The following is a 17,647-nucleotide window of genomic DNA, read 5'->3' as shown; positions in this document are numbered from 1 at the left end:
CCTTCCTCATTTAAAGTCTAAAATACCCTGTAGGAAATTAATGCTTTATATGGACCAACTGCAGTTCCTGTTTGTTACACAGATGGTAATAAACCCCGAGATTAGTGAAGGTTTCTTTCTGAATTAAAATATCACTTGGGGGGAAAGTTGTCTGTCTGCACTTGCTTGGGCATGGTCAGTGTCTCTTCCAGCTTGGATTTCTGCCAGAGCTCTGCCTCAGGGCTTCCTCCTGACCCTTACGGGTTCTTATTCATGTTGCTTGGGTTGTGCTTGGAGAAACTGTGGAGCACCCTTTGGGGAGAGCTGGGGATTAGTAAATTGTAGTACAGAGAGTCCTGCAGAGGTTCAGTTTATCAGGACAGTATTGAGAAATGGAGTAATGCTTGGGTTGTGGATGCGCTGTCTTTTAATGTGGCTGTGGTAACTTGTGCTAAGAATTCTCTCTTCTCTTGTTATTATAGATACAATTTTCAAACTTGGATCAGTTCAGTCTCGTATTTCCTTGGATAAGTATCCAGCCTCTAAAATAATAACAGTAAGAAACACCAAACAAACCCCACACAATCTTACCTGTTACGGTGTTTGACTTGTAAACTGGCCTCACACCTCAGCCTCTTCCCTCGATCTTTTCCCTGGAGTGATTCTGCAGTTTTGAAGCTACAAGGATGCTGAATGGTTTTTTCCTTCTACAGGAAGTATACCAGTCCCCTGATGCACAGCCTGTGAATAATGCATGAGGAGTTTATTTGCTTGCTTGTGGGAGAAATCCTCACTCCCCACTTAACATTGGTCTTGCTCGTTCTCTTGCATGTGAACTTTTTTCCTCTTTTCTGCCTTTTTTTTGAGCATCTGAGCAGGACATGAATTCACTTGCCTTTGCTAGTCAGGGGGATTTTTCAAGCTCAGTGTCTCACTTGCTTCCAAGTATGATTTGATACCTATTGTCTCATCTGAAACTGTTGCTGAGCGTTAAAGCACTGTGATGGTGCTGAGTAGCATGAGGCAAGCAGGAGCACCCCGGTGGCAGTCCCCACTGGGGAATGGAGGTGATTGAAGATCATCTAACCAGTGAAAGCTTTTCAGAGGGCCACGGCTGCAGGCACTCCTCCCCTGAGGATCACAGATCTGCTGTTTCTTTTTTGCCTGGTGATCAATGCATGTTGCAGGCATTGTATGCCTCTGAAAATCAGGTTGGCATGCTGGGAGATCCAACTTTCCAGCATGTGAAACCAATCCCTTTTCATTTAGGTGCATATGATGAGACACTGACTTTAGAGCTGAATGAGTTGAAGAAGCTCATTTTTAGTATGTGCAGAATTAATTTGATTGATCATATTTCACACCAGTCAGGGAAGAGAGAGATATTCAGGCTGAGAGAGCACGAACACATTCCAAGCTTTTTTTCTCATCTGTATCCTTCGAATATGATGAATATTTTTTTCCCTCAGCTGTCATAGTCTTCTAATGAATGCTTTTCCTCCATTACATTTTTAAAAATGAGATTCTCTCTGTAACACAATCCACAGTTTAAAAATAACTTCTGTGACGTGCTTTAATGGTGGCAATTTCAAAGCTTATGGAGATGGTGCAGGAAGAAGCTTCTAATCTAATAATGAAATGTGTACAGCACACATGGAAAAGAGAGGAGTAGCTGGAATCAGCTTATTTTTCCTTTCTTGTCTCTTGCTTCTTCAGCTGTTTCTGGTATCTTCCCCTTTTAATTGCAGGGCAGAGCTGAGGAATGCAGAATTGTAGTTGTCACAAAACCAAGAAGAAAAGGTCTGCTCCCATAATCTTGTAGTGGATTCTGTTGCAGAAGCCTGCTGAAAATCGGTGCATCCTCATTTCAGAAATGAAAAGTATAGTCTGCTTCATCTCTAACTGCTGTCAAACGTTTAAGCTTTCCTTTTCCCAGCACTTACTCAGAACACATTTTCAGTTCAGCTAGGAATGTTACTACTAACTGATGAACAAGCCTGAATACTGAACATGGCGAACAATTGACATTTTTAAAGTTAATCATAGGAACTTCTCATCCAGAAGATTCTGAGGCTGCTCTGGATGCTGATATACCATCTGAGACCAGCAGTGAAGAGCACTGTGCAATGTCAGTTCAAGATGAGTGGCTATAAAACAGTGAAAAAGAAATACGATTCCTATGACACTAAGTCATCATTAGAGTTGGGCAGACTTTTCTGACTGGGAGACTACTAACGAAAGACATGTTCTTACTAATACCTACATGTTCATGTAGTCTGAAGAACTCCTCTTGCACAAAGTTTCAAATACCACATCAGTAAGAAACTGTCCAACTAATTAAATAAATGGCATCAGCTGTTTGTTTTGGCTTTATTCTTATTGTGATAGTGTATTTCTGGAGAAAGAAACAAGATTGAGAACAGCTTTAGCAAAGAGGATGGAGAGTTGGATACAATTTATAATTTTGTGTCTGGAGATGAAAGAGCTGCAAAAAAAGCCATTGCTGGGTTTAGAAATGCAATTCATTCAAGGGGATGTGGGCTCCTAAACCCATTTATTGCTCTTGAAACTCTATGCTTTGATTTCTGAAGCCTTGCTCAGTGCCTACGCTGCAGGCACTGCTGTGATTAACGCCATTCTGTGCTCTGCTAACCACAGTACTGAGACCTGGCTCCTGATCCTGTTTTCTTGACTCATATCTAGCACTTTACTCTTTGAATAATTGAACAGTTTTCAGTGTGTGTACTGGAGAAGCTGAATTTTGCCAAGCTCCCATCATCAGGAATGGCAGAAGTCAAGTGGAGGAGTCCAGAGTGCTTTTGTTCATCCTCACTGGGACAGCCCAGTACTAGGAAGTAGCAAGCAAGATTTTTCTTCCTGAAAGCAGAATTTATGTTGGCTTTCTAACTGTGACTTAGTGTGATTTCCTTTAGCTAGGTTACTGTTGCTTTGCAGGCTACCCCATTCTCCTATCATTGTTCCTTTTGACTTTGAAATTCTCTTTTGTTCTTGAAGAGTTCACTTCACATATAGGATGTTTTCTGCTGGGTGAGTTGATTTAGTGGAGAGCCTTGTCAGCTCTCACCATGCTGGTAGAAGATGCTGCCTTAGGGGGCTCTGGGCTTAAGTGTTGTTTATGCACACTTCAGATCTACTGATCCTGCAGATAGAAGTGGGAAGAGTAATTTAAAGGCTTAGGCTGTGCTTAACAATTTCTTTTTTTTAGCACACACTGAAAGGAACTGCTTCTCTGATATGGATGATGTTGGAAGAGAAACTGTTACAGATCCTGCTACTTTCTAGGGCAGCTATATACCCCTTAATTCCCATTTTGGTGAAAACTGCTCCATCATAAAACAGAACTTTATTAGCAACCCTCTTCCAGTATTGCAGAATTGCTTCATCTGTGTTTAACCTTCATCTGCCGGGATGCTTGGAAAATATTTTGCTGCAGTGTCTGGAGTGGTGATAAGGCAGGAGGCTTTTTGTTGATGTTCCAGATGGCTTTTAAAATTTCACACAACCTTGCTTGATGCAAGGGCTAAGGGTCCTTGCAGAAGCTAATACATTATCCACTGCCCCATTTTTCATATCTAGCTAGCGTTCCCCTTGGATTAACAGAGGTTCCTCTCTGAGTTATGCCATCTCCATGGGAACTTCTGTCTCTTCTTTATCCTTGCCGCTCTTCCACAGAAAGAGGTGTCTTTAGTTAGACTCTTGCTTGTGTTTCTCAGTGTATATAGGATGTTCTTCAGGTGAACATACAAGCATGGGAAGAAAATTAAGGTTCATGTGGGTTGAAAGTATTTCTCTCAATGAAACAGTAGGCTTTAAATCTATTAATAAAGAACCTCATATTGAAACAAGTGTTCAGTTATACCTCAGTTGCAAAGGATAGATTGGCTGTTTTGGGGTTTGACTCCTTTGTGAACTCTGTTTGAGGCAATCTAATTTAATTTGTAACATTATTGTGAAGACTGTCAGTGGTTAATTACATCATTTCTGGGGGCCAGCAGCTTTGAGGTTGTTAATGTTTTCAGTAGTACTTAGGAGCTCAGATACTTAAAGGAGCTCAAGTAGAAATCCCATGAACCCTCCAGTGGGAAAAAAACAAACAACCCCCTCCCCCCAAAAATCCCAAACCAAATAAGAAAACCCAAACCCAAATGCACAAACCCTTACCTTTTACTTATACAAAGTGTTCCTTTTGTTTTTTTTATTTTAGTTCTAGAAATGTCCTAAGAACTTAATTGTGTGTAAAATTAATCAGCTTAGGAATGTTCCCACATTGTCACTTGGATAAATAAATAAAATTCTAGACATCAGGGTAACAAATGTAAAGGATTAATAGATACTTCTAGATTTTAAGCTTTATAATCTAACATTTGTTCGTTGTTTGGTACCTTTATCTGGCCATATTGAGCATCTTTATTCAACATCTTCTCTAAGATTCTCTTGGGCTGTGTGGGATTTGCTGAGCGCTTTCAGTAATAGCGACTCTACTTTATTTCTGCCCTGGTATTCTGGGAGATTTGTTCAAGGGCACATCTTCTAGGAATTTCATACAAGAGGCAACAAAAGAAACACTTATCTTAACAGAGCCACAACTTCACTGTCAACTATAAAAGAAAAGCCAACAGATTCCAACTTAGATTAAAAGTCAGCTGCAAATAGAGGCAAATATTCCCGTAGGCACAGGGCATCTCTCTGAAGAGAAAATGCAAATGGCTGAAAGAGAGTTCAGAGTGATTACTTTGTATTTCACAAGCACTGTGGTTTCATATGCCCCAGGTCAGCTCTTACGAGATTTACAGAAAAGATTTCTGGAAGACCTATGGCAACTTTCCACATGCCATCTTCAAAATCCTCCTGTTTTCTTTGCAGGCAGATTCACTCATGTGAAGAGCTCCTTTGGGGGAATGGATAACAGATTCCAGTATAGCCCCTCATCAGCATGACAGCACAGAGCAAATACTGGAGAAGAAGAAAAGCAAGGTTTTGGCTTCCTTTTTTTGTCTCTCGGCTCAGAGCTGTCACATACGCTCTTCCAGTTGTGAAGGCATCCTCGAGAGGATATCCCATCTTAATAATGCCAAACATCATCTTGACCATAGCTTTCATAAGTAGGCAGGGGGTAATAATCAGTTCAGACTCCATCAGGAGGCCATCAGGTAGATGAACAATTGACCTTTCAGGAAAAGCTATACAATTAGAAGCAAACTAAATAAAGTAGCAGACAAGGTAGAGTGGAATTGTAAAGCAGCATATTTGCATCAGATAAGAGCAAGAGGATGCTGGTACTAAGGTTCTCTTCATCTTCAGGCAGAGAAAATACATCAAAATTCTATTTTTCTGGGGGGGGGGGGGGGGGGCATCACCACAGCTGTCTTCTAGGAAGAATGTGATAGAATTAATGACTGACTTCCTTCAGTTTAACTGATAAATCCATGTGGCAATGGAGAAACTGGTCACACAGATGATACCATTAAACTCCCTGTGCTAATTGGCTTAATTTGACAAAATAGTTTATGTCCCTGTTTCACATTCTAGGCAATCTAGAAGTTCTCAGAATTTCACTGGAAATTGGTATTTATTTTTGTGTCTTATATTTGCTTGTGATTTCCTGCTTGGGGTATAGAGAATGAGGATAGATTTGAATAGGGTGAGCATAAGGAGGTAAAAGTGAGGGAAGCCATAAGGTGGGAGGGACCAGTTACAAGCCTCTGAGATTTAGTGTAATTTAGAAAGACAAAGTGGTCTGACCTGAGCAGGTGGCATTGATTTCTTCCAAAGAACTGTTGTGGTCCTGTGTCGGAAAGAGGGAAGGCAGGAGAAGCAAACAAGCAGCAGAGTCATACTGATGGGCAAGAGCGATTGCACCTGCAGGACTTAGTGAGCAGAAAAGTCATTGTTTAGCCTAGCAGTGAGCAGCGCTGGAGAAGAAAAGTTCTTGCAGTAAGACTTAGAGCAAACTGTCTGCAAAGATGCCATTAAAGTCTGTCTGGTCTTCAATTTGAGGAAAGAAGAAGGGGATAGTTTGAAGCAGTTGTCTGATGCCTTTAAGGATTTAAATTCAAAGGAGGGGGGATGTCAAAGAGAGAGGTTCACAAATTCTGTTCATGACATTTTATCTCAAAATGTCAAGTGCTAAAGCTGTGGAAATAGTGCTTACATGGTGGATGTGGTACTGCATAATTGAAGCCACTGGAGATGTAAGGAAACCTGTACTTTCTGGCCTTTATTTATTTAAAAATAAAAACTTTGTCAACACTGTATGTACTGCTGAGTACATATGGCACTAAATTTCAGTGCAAAGTGCTGAGATTTCAGGGGCTGATCTAAGATGCTCCCTGTGGCACCATTCCCTCTCATCTCAGAGGTTAACCTTTGGCAGCCTTTGCTAGCTCTTCTCACCCATTCTGCCCTTTCCTGAGTTTCTAATGCAATTTTTTTCTGAAACCAGGGCATATAAGTGTTTAGTTAGTACAAGTAAAAAATGGTGAAGATGCTTATCTGTATTTCTACCTCTGAGGAAATGTGCATCACTAAGTGTAGAAATGTTTAGATGTTTTTACCAATAAGCCTTGAAGGGTCCTAGCTCAGCAAGCTTTGCATTAATCCTTTTGTTGTTTTCGTCTGAGTTTTGGGGTTGAACAAATAGTCAACCTCAGGCTGGCTTCATTCTTCATGCTGTACATCTCCACCCAAGAGCAGCAGCAGCACCACTGTGTTGGGCTGGCCACTGCTGACATTTGTGTTGCTTTCATTATGCTGTTAACAGATGTAGCAGGAGCAATCATGTTCATGCATGACAGGTGAGGCAAACACCTTTGGGAATCATTCCTATGGGTGAAAGAGTTTCCTATGGGAAACAGAGTTTCCATACTCATTTTTTTCCTCCCATTTCTGGCTGTGACATCACAATGCAATGCCATCATCAATATCATTTTTGTAGATGAAGGTGCCCAAAAGTTTCTCTGTGCAGATAACCCACTTTCTATGAGCGATCCCTTTGTCCATGCTTACGGCCAGTATTTGTCTCCTCATTTTAAACTCTAACCCAGAGACAAATGAGTCTTTTGCTTCCACAGCTCTTTGGGACCCCATAGAAATCACCCACATTTCTAAAGGACTGCATCTGAGAGAGTCTGGTCTGGAAATTGGTTTTGGAGGCTCCCCACTCACCCATCTTTCCCCAAGACTTAGCTGACCCCTGCACTGCTATTAGAGAGAAACTGTCCTCCAGAAATGTCACTGGGTTGTCTGCAGGAATATTATTCAGAAGAAATAAACATGTGGGATGTGCTTTCCTAGTATTGGAGGAAAGCCTGTTTGTGTCTACTACATTAGGAAGATTGTTGGAGAACAGTTCATCCATGTGTAAAGTTGCCCCCTATAATTCTGCCAAGACTGAGGAGCTGAGGGAGATCTGCTGGCAGCAGCGCTAAGGGCTCTTTCATCCACCCCATTTATCCGAGATGCTGGAGGTCAGAGAGGAGCCGATATGTAATTTGCTTGTCTGAACCAGTTGTTCTGCCTTGTTTCGTACAACTAGCGAGTTTTCACATTGCCTACCAGACTTCCAGAGATGAAATGTCGATACTGCGTGATTCAAATGGGAGAGCTGAGCCTCCACACTCTGCAATTTGCATTATGCAAAAGTCTGAGATAAAGAGGGTGAGAACACATGTTGCAGGCTTTCTCCTTTGGAAGCTCGTCAGTATGACAAATCACCGGCATATAGTAAAACTTGCAATGAGCCTTCCTAGTTGTTTACCTTCCTATAATTACATAGCATGGGCTTTATTTTTTTTTTCTTGTAAGGAAAGTACTCTCAGGCAGTTTTGTTTCTTTGAATTCAAACTTTACCAGCATTTTTTTTTTCCAATGCATATGTTGGAGGAATAAAAAAGCACATTTTCTCTTGGTCAAAGTAGGTGCATTCATTAGAGCAACTCAGAGGATTATGTACAATTACACTGATTTTTTTTTTTTTTTTTCCCTCCGGTTAAATATTTAATTGCTTTTATTTTTTTATTTTTTTTGTTGTTGTTTGTATCCCAGGAAGAAAATAAAGATTGTACAAACAAGTTCCTTTAACCATTCTTTTCCGTATAGCATATGCTTCTGTATACCTTGCGCAACTCGCCTTACGCTAACCTTGTCCTTACAGACCAGCACTCTCCTTAGAGATTTCACTTCCTAAAGTTTTCACACATGCACATGCATACATGAAAAAATAAAATCTTGGCCTCTCCACTTTAACTTCAAAAGCACTTGGTTTCTTTCAGCTCCAGCAAACTGAATTGAATTGTAACTATATTGAATGCAATTCTCTAGCACCTTCCCTCAGGGATCTAAAACTATTTTCTCACCATTGCTAAATGCTGGACTTTCCCTACACACTTACAAAGTAAGTAGGATGCTGGTATCTGTGCCGCAGGGTAGGAAAATTAAGGAAAATGTTGAGTGCAGTGTGCTGTTTGGAAGAGAAAGGGGTAAGATTTTTAGCTCTTGGTTTCGAATGTTGTGTATTCACGCAATAATACTTTTCTGGGAGAGGAATCTTTTCTAGTTATAATGTGTAACCTTAATGTGCCAAAATGAAGTGCAATATTTACACGTGTAGCAGTATAACTGCATTTTTAGTCAGTATCAAGCGTAGCTTTTTCATAGTGTAGGAACAAACGGGTAAAATAAGGAAGGAATAGTAATAGGTATTTTTGAGCAAATATGGAGCGTATTGCTTACTTGACCCCTGATCTGTTGTAGCTTAACCAGGCATAGTGTGGACTCCAGGTTCTGAAGAAATGTGTTTAAAAGTCAGTTCAGCAAGGAAAGGGGAAGAAAACAGCTCTAGCTTGCAGGTGCTTGCTCCCTGTTTCACGGTGTAATCTCTGGCCAGGGCAAATGGAGGAGCTGCCGTGCTGAAAATGAGTGAAGTCTGGTTATCCATTATATCTAGCATGAAGGTTTGAATATATGATGGCAAGGGCAGAATATCTGCTTCCCAGAAATTTGTTTTTGTTCAGTTTCTAGTATATACTTTCTGTGTGTTTAACAAACAAAAGGAGAGTGCAATGATGCTAACCATCATTTGGTGATTCGACGATGCTTGTGTTCCTAATAACCTGTAAAAAGAAAGCTGAGGATAGAATGGTTGGTGGCTAGGTTAATATACACTGTAGCGGAGTCATTTTAAAATAATCCAGGCAAAGAAAGGAGATTTATCTAAAAGTACATTTCCATTACTTGCGCCTCTGGCGCACTAATGTCTGAGCCACCAACAGCAAGAAACCAGCAGCGTTTCTTGTTTGTTTTTGTAACCTCCTATTCTTATTTCTTTTTGTAACCTCCATAGCCTTTAGTATTGCTTTCCTTAGTTTTCAGAAGATTACTTGTTAATTGAGACATAATTGACTCAAACCCGAATCTTGACTGAAAAGAGCCTGAAGAGCATTGCAGGAGTCTTGCGTTTTTCAATTTATTTATCTATTTTAAATAGCATCTAATTTCTGAGCATGTCAATATGTAGTTAAAATTTGATATTCGAGTAGAGTGGGATGCAAGCTCCTATAGATGTCTTCATGGCAACTGCATTTTCTCTGTTTTCTTTAGCTGGGAACAGTGGAACACTAGGGGAAGTCTTAATTTTTGGATCAGTGAAAGAAATCCACTTTGAAGCAAAGAAACCAGACTACATGTTCAGTTAGGTTTTGGATTTTCTTCCTTTTTTTCTCCCCCTTTTTATTCCCAGAAGACCGAAGATCAGTCTTTAAACACCACAGGTATGGCAGCACATTTTAAACCCGCTTCTTGTTACACTTTTCATAAGAGCTTAGCACCTGGTGAGGCTGTAAGTGGAGTTACTACTTAGAAAGCCTGGCTACTTGCTTTGGTACTGAAATAGAAGTAGTTTTCTTCAAAAATCTATCCCAAAGGGCCAAGTCTTGAGCATTTTTGTATTCCCGTTACTTTGAATGGGAATTTTTTCCTTACTAAGGAGTTTGGCATTTGGCTTGCTTATAGAGCCAGGCTCTCCTTTTATGTAGGTCCATTAATTTTGATCCTGCTAAAACTGTCTTCCTAATTGCATTAAGTCAGTGTATGTAAAGAGATCAGAGGAAGCAACTGATCCAGAAAGGGGGGATGCTTGGCATTGTGTGCTTTGAAGCAGTGGGATTGAATGACTGTTATCTTGGATGTGACCTTCAGATTGGTAAAGTGAATGTATAGTTTTTAAGACATACGTGGTATAATTAATGATTAATCAGGGTGCTTTGTTTTGCAGGTTTTTGAATTCTGCAGTCAAGGCGTGTGGGTATAATGGATGTGTTTTATTTTCTTTCTTCTGCAGCTTGTCTTTGCTGACTGCACCCGTTTGCTCCCTCATGTCTGTAGGCTCTAATAAATTGAGGAGTTTAGGCAGACAGCTCCTTAGGCAAGAGCTCTCCCTTGGCTGGTGATGCTGTTGAGATCTGCCTAGACTATAAAAGGCTCAGAAAAGGGGACAGCCTTTTGGCTGAAAGGCGTAAGAGAAGTGTAGCAACTTTGATGTCCCCCTTCTTCCCTCTTCTTGGACATTTGATTGGCATTAGGAAACGGAGCAGGTCATTGGATTCATAGACAAAAAAAAAGGGACCATTTGAGTCAGAAACACCCCTAGGAAGTCTCCTGTTGGTAGTGTTTGCGCTGATGTTATCAATTCCAAGATATTTAGAGAGTTTTTAGACATACCTTAGGTGTCAGAATGATGTGATAAAACAAAAATCTGAGTTGTCATCATAGTAAGGATGTTTATCCACGCATTCGAGGAAAACAGCTTGAAAACATGATGGCTCTGGGTTTGAATGCACAATTCCCTTCCCAGACAAATGAAAAGACCCCCACAGCTTTCATTCCCATGCTGTTACTGTCTTATCTAAATATCCAGAGAGAACTGGTTTATAATTTCATATATAGGAAGAGAAGATATCTTACCATTTCCTGCTTTCTTGCTCTCAAAAGTCTGTTTGACCCAGTCTTAATGCCATAACATTAGAGGTCAAAGAAGAGATCCTGTATAATACAATCCATTTGGATTTTTCCTAGCAGTGTCTGTATCAAGCTAACATCTTTCAGTTGACTGAAGTACTTGGCTTTTCTTCCCTGTTACTACCTAGAGATTGGCACTTGAAATGGTGGTGGACAGCTCCTTCAGAAAGATGAGAATGCACACAGTAACCCTAATATCCTTATAGAAATACAAGCATTGTGGTCATGGGAGGAAGAATTGTGATTTTCCCTTCATCTTTAGGGAGAAGAGAGAATCTTCTTCAAGATAAATCATTTGTAGACAGTTCAAGCCTGTTAAAATTTATGTCCTGTATCCATGATGCTACCTTCAGTATCTCTTCCAAAAAACCCGTGTTACAAACTGAATAGAATAATGGGAGCAACGGTGGAAGAAATATTGGGTTTCTCAGGACATTGCTGTATTGTTTTGCTATACAGGGAAAGGGAGCACCCTTCTCAGCCATGGGGGATGAAATGGGTAATAATGGGCTTCAATTGCAGCAAGTGAAGTTTACTTTAGTGACAAAAACTTTCCAGGATGAAATACTGCATTAGATTGCGTATGGGAGTTGTGGGACCTTTATCATTGTGGGTCTTTAAGAATAGGTTAGAAAAACATGTGTCAGGAATGATATCTGTAGAGCTGCTCTTGCCTTGGGGCATGGAGATGGACTAGATGACCTCGTGAGGTCCCTTCCAGCCCTGTTTTCTATGATCTCTAATTCAGGACTTTTCATTACTCATCCCTCAAAGCCCCAAAGGTGACAGGACTATCACACTTCATTTTTACCCTTACACCGTTTTTTTTTTGCTCGATGGTTTTTACTCATTCTGAGAGACTGGCTTCAATTACATTTGTCACATGATTCTTCTTTCTTATAGCCTCTATTTATTGTGGGTTTTGTTTCCTTCAGTCCATCACCTCTAGGCCTTTTCTCTCCATTTTTTAAAATGTATCCTACTCACTTCAAAACTTTCTGAAAGCAAAACTCACTCAAAATTTTCTGAAAGCAAAACTCGCTCAAAACTTAGATCTATTTTGTGGATTTGAAATCTCACATTAGATAAAACGAGTTAGAGGAGCTGCTAAGTACCAATGTCATCATGTTCAGTGCTGCAACAGATACAGGAATAGGAACTGTTTGCTGCCTTGAAGTAGGATAAATGTGGACAGGAACAGATGATGAGATGAGGAGCTGAGCAGGACAGAGGCTGTTTTGCTTGTTTGTACAGGACTTGGTACAGTGTGGCCCTGAGCCTCAAGTAAGGGCTGCTCTAATAACCTTAATTATGATGGGAAGCACATGAGATACTGGATGCATGTGTACAGTCTGCACGTGACATTGCTGTAAGGTATAAAAGAACTAAGGTTTGTACTCTAAAGGGATAATTTGATCTCAGGGTGATTAAAGAAAACAGTAAATGACCTGAAACAGTGTGATGCTGCATGTAACGGGATTTTTTTCAGGTATCATAGTGGCAGTAAGTACCCCATGCAGCTGCACAGTCCTCTCTCCCTGGCAGCCGGATGTTTCACAGGCTGGTGCGAGACAGTGGGTTCCCATTATGTTTGCCCCTTTTCATCTCTTCCTGAAATGGAATTAAATTTGTTCTGTTAGTGGCATGTGATGGCTTTTAAGTGGTTTCCTTGCAGGTTCGCATTAAGCTGCCACAGGTCTTGATTTGGGTTAGTAAAGTGGAAGATTGCACAATAAAAGCAAGGTGTCAGGTGTGAGGTCAGCAAATGTCCTGCTTTATTGTCTAGTAGTTTTCCAGATCAGCTCCAGGGTGCCTTGGTCTGTGAAATAGCTGTTAGTTCTCCACATGTCAGAGTTTAATTGCTACAAAGTCGTAGAGAGGAAGGTGCTTGGAGTGACCCCTGCCATGGTGCCTGCCCCACTCAAGTTTGTGCTTGGAGAGGAGCGTCATGCTCAGGACATCGTGCTCATTTCAACTGTCCGAGACTTTGTTGGCCTTCTTCCTCTTCCTCAGTGGTTTAAACTGACAGTCAAAAGATAAGAAATCCCTGAAGGCGTTTAGCACAAGCCTGCACAACGTCGTGATTCACCCAAATGCTTTATGCTCCCCTGAATATTTATGTTCAGTAAACAAATGCACTTTTGCAGCAGTGGAGCAGAGGATGGGTGCCATGTGGGGATTCAACGGGCATGGTACTGTGATGTGAAACCCAAACTGGTCTTTGCTTGTCTCTGCTGCGTGGGGCAATGTATTTGCAGAGTTTGCAAATTTAACTTGAGTGATAATATTTGAATCATGAAAATATCAACCCTCCTTCATCCTGGCTTTTGAAAAAGTTGACTAACCCCTTTGTGCTATTCTTCTGAGGAGCTGACTTTTCTGTGACTGATTATTCTACGCTCATTTGTATGTTCTGAGTGCTGTTTGCTGCATAGCTGAATTTGATGCATTCCATTTAATTATACAGTTTAAAAATGAGAAATAAGAAGATGGGGAAGCTCACTTTGGTAGCTCCAGGCTGCGGGAGTTGCCGTGTCTGCTTCAATCTCTCTGCTCCCTCTAAAGGGTCTGGTTGCTGGAACCCTTTCAGCAAAGTTACGAAGGCAGACTTGGAAAAGCATGTCTTTATGGAAACTTTGATTAATTTTTTAAGGGGTGACCAGAGCTGCTGTGTTACAGAGCTGTCAAATACCGTATGTCCAGAAGCCCTGTCATCTGCATTTCAAAGTCAGAGCCATATTTTAAGAGACTTGCCCTTTCATCCTGTCTGGTCTGTGGGGCAGCGTCACTGGGATTGAGCCCTGTTTGGCCGCATGAAAGAAGCCTGCCAGGCTTCTTTTGCCAGGGACTTTGAGTTTAAATCTATTTCAGGCCTTTAAAAAGGTCAGTCAAGGCTGCCAGCCAGAACCTGTGTCTTAATTCAGTGCTATTAGAATCACAGAAAAATAAATTCCCCGGTCTCAGGCTGGAGGGCAGGGCGCAAGGGAAGCATCAGACACTTTATAAACTGTGGAATGCACTCTCATTGTAAACTAATTTTGCAGTCTGAAGCAAGCAGATGTGTCCCTGTGCCCTAGGAAGGTCATTTGGGCTTTGCTGTAGTCTTTGGGCCCCACCACTGAGGATCTGATTGCTGGGCTGGGGCCTGAAGGAGCTGCTTTCCTTTGTTTGCTGAGAGGTCAGGACGATGTTTCTTAAATTGCATTAGCTGCAAGGTGTTGTGTCTTTCAGAGGTGAGCAGTACCTGGCTGTGGAGGCTTCCCACAGCTGTAAGGTTTGGGTTTTCCTTTGCAGCAAGGCAGAGGGGAAGCAGTGTGGGGTTTTCGGTCTGGATTAGGATTTATTGCGCTGTTGGTTGTGGTTGGTGGGCAGGGGGAGAAGCTGAACTTGGTGTTCAGTGACCTCTTCCCATCCTCTGCTGATGACTGCAAAGAAAGGTACCCAGCTTGCTCTTGGTCTGTATCTTCTGAAGTACTTAATTGCGCAAGTGAAAAATGTGTGTGGATTCCTACTAGAGTAATAGGGGCTTTATTTCTCCTTTATTCCTACTCTGCTGTCATCCTTCAGCTTCTGCTCTTATTTGTCATCTAACATGTGTTCTTTTAAAACTGGAAGGAGCTGACATCAGTGGTTTGAAGAGCCAAAGGAAAGATTTCTTATAACCGTAATCAGCTGGGCTAATTTCCCAGAAGCATCTAGACCTGGCGAGATACAGAAGAGCCCATGTACAGGACAGCATCTTTTGTTCTGTAGTTGAGTCTGAGTTAGTAATACTTTGTTGATTTGCAATGCAAGGTTAGTCTGAGTTTTGACTGCTCTGCAGTTTTTGTGTGATCTGGAAAATATGACATTTGTTTTGTATTATCATATCAGGAGGGGTTTAATTTTGTTGGCTTCTTTACCAAATAGCCTGATGAATGTGTACAGAAGCTTTAATGTGATTTCTCGTCGATTATTTTCATATTAAAGCCCTGTGATCTGAAGAGCAATAAGTTTGTATTCACTTGCCACCCTGTAAGTAGCTCTTAGTTTTAATCTTGTAGGTTTTTAAAATTGAATCAGCATAAATTGCAGAAATTATGTTTATATTCACTTGCCATCTTACTAATGGAGCTCAGCTTTAATCCGTCTGATTTTCTAAATTGATTCAGCAAAAAATATATCACTAGGATTTGATTAAAGCATGCGGTTTCAGCTTAATTATTTCCTAATGTGTTAAATTTTCATATTCCAATGAAAAGTTTTAGCAATAGATATTTATTTCTCAAAGTATTTTGGAAGCTTAGTATTAAGTTTATGTTTCTTATTAAACTCTTGGCTACTAGTAAAAGGTACTTGTCAGTTTTGCAGTTAACTGCTGTATTAATTTTGAAGTTATAAATAAAATTGGGGAGTAAATTTGGTATCTCAGTATTATGCAGCAAAAAACAGTTGTTGCAGTAAGGATGCTGTCAGCTAATATGCTTGTCTCCTCTTTGCTAATCACTGCTTTTATTCATCTTGTGCATTTTGGCTGGATGAAATCCAGTTTGCTATGGTAATGGCTGGGAGCAAGTAGGGACTGAGTGCTGGTGGATCTATGAAATGCACTGGTGGAAGGAGGTTTGCACAGCAGAACATCTACAGGTAATAGTGTCTGTCATTGAGTTGGGAGTCCTGTGCATGGGCTGTCCTTGAATTGTGGCAGCTGCGGGGAGGCAGGATAGCATGGTGGGTGCTGCACCCTTGCTGTGTGCATGCTGTAAATCAGTGGTTAGAGATCTAAGTAAGGGGTCAGCTTGACACCACTGGTGTCTGCCCCAGCAGCTCTCTTGGCATTCCACAGATCAGTGATGCATCAATGCCTTTACAGCATCTTGCACCTCCTCCTTTTCTATAGCGCTGGGAGGCAGATGAGTAAATAATCCTTTATGAAAAGCACACAGGACTATGAATTTTGTTCTCCTCTCTGTTAATCTCTTTAATAATGCAAGGAGCATTAATAAAGAAAAGGCGACTGCAATGTGATGATTTTTCGATACTGTTACACAACCAGGTCTTAGATGAGGTTGTGGGTCTGTATCAGTATATCTGACTGCTATTTTTACTGATCACCAGGGAAAAAGACAATTGCATCTCAGGCCAGAGTGAACTACCACATGGGAACAGCTGCAAGCCCCCGTCTCCTGCTGTACATGTACAGGGCTCCCCAAATCACTTCCTTAAATCCTTGATCCTGAAATTGCACCTCTGTGGGTGGCTCCTATGCTGGCAGTGGGCTCTGAGCAACAGTGCCAGGATCCCCCCATCTTGGAGGGGATTATAGGGTCAAGGATAGATGGCGTTGTATTATAATGTGATGTGGTGTTATATGCTATTTGAGGAGCATCTCTGGTTTTGAACAGAGGTAAAACCAGTGGTAGGTGACCTGCCTGGATTCTCTCTGTAGCTGAATTCTGTATGTGTAGGAAAGTCTGAAGAATTTCTGGAAGAGATACAAGCTGTGTTTCACATGCAGGGAGCAGCACTGTCCCTAACGCTATAAAGTTTTGTAGTCCAATGCTTATCATTATCCACATGTGCCTTCAGCTTCCTCTACTGTTATCAAAGTAGTTATCTTGTAATAGGCTTGTAAGGGAAGAGTGGGCACTGACACCTGCAGTACTTACGGTAGAGAGGAGCACAGGATGAGAGTAAGGTCATGATGTAAATGATGTAAGGGCATGCAATCAAAAGCAAATGATCATTTTAGAGGTAAAATCTAACAGGCTAAAAGTTAATGTCAGTTCTTGCAAGCTGTAACAATATCCTGCCCATTACGAAGACTGCCACCCGTTACCGAGTGGAGGTGTTTAAACCCCCCTGTAAGTGGCTGCTAGTGAAGTCAGTGCAGGACTGCTAACTTGATTTTTAATGTTTTATTGTGTGCAATCTCCATAGTTTTATAAATGATCTTTCACAGCTGCAGGCTCAGCATCACCCAAATATGTGTGTAGGAGGGTTGAACCAGAACATATTTTAAAATATATTACTTTGGAGATTAAGTATCAATGGTGTAAAAAGTCTCTGAAAAGATTAAAGATGAATTATCTGGGGGAAGGGAAAGATGATAACTTTGTGTCCAAAAAGAGTATGTGACTGTGAACAGGGCGTGAGGCTGTACAGGTAATCAGTTTTGTGAAGGTTTTTTAATATGCCACAACTCACTACATGGCTGAGCTTAATTCAGTAATAGATCAGTGTCCTTTCTTTAGGCAGTGATGCCATATAAGTAGAACATTCGTTACATCATGATAATAGAGATCCTCCAAAAGCTAAATAAATGAAGACAGGCGCTGGAAGAACGGTGAATACACATTACAGTTTCAAACACTGCTATTGCTGAAAGCCACCTAATTGTATTCTGCTGCAATTAATAATTATCTTAATGGCTTTGCATATTTATGAATATATAAAACTAAATAAGACAATACACAGGCTAGGATAAAATGTTGGTTCATAAACTTTTCACGCTGAACTGTAATTAAGCATGCCTCTAATCACAGCGTCATTTTTCATTGTGGATGTGTCTGGGGGGGAGGGGAAAGTTTGAGAAGAAAAATGTGACTATTGAGGAAATTACCTTGTGGGAAAGACTTCAAATCACAGATATTTA

General features: G+C 40.9%; 1 protein-coding gene across 11 annotated transcripts in view; it reads left to right on the top strand.

The window, feature by feature from the left end:
- Positions 1–17,647, top strand: part of SGCD (sarcoglycan delta) — a 376,562-nt gene that overhangs the window by 86,501 nt on the left and 272,414 nt on the right. For 2 of the 11 annotated variants that reach the window (XM_061456829.1, XM_061456824.1), the window contains exon 2: positions 15,542–15,639. The exons of 8 other annotated variants lie outside the window; for them this stretch is intronic. The gene's annotated coding sequence lies outside the window, so the exon portion shown is untranslated. Of the gene's footprint in view, positions 1–6,017; positions 6,192–15,541; positions 15,640–17,647 lie in introns of those variants that run through there. One more of the 11 variants, XM_061456831.1, reaches the window with a different exon arrangement.

This window comes from Pezoporus flaviventris, unplaced genomic scaffold (genome assembly GCF_033815535.1).
Source record: "Pezoporus flaviventris isolate CSIRO_AGI_PZ_B2104156 unplaced genomic scaffold, CSIRO_AGI_Pfla_v1 ptg000023l, whole genome shotgun sequence".
Classification (NCBI taxonomy): domain Eukaryota; kingdom Metazoa; phylum Chordata; class Aves; order Psittaciformes; family Psittacidae; genus Pezoporus; species Pezoporus flaviventris.
The sequence above is the reverse complement of the archived record's forward strand: the minus strand, read 5'-3'. Positions and strand labels throughout refer to the sequence as shown.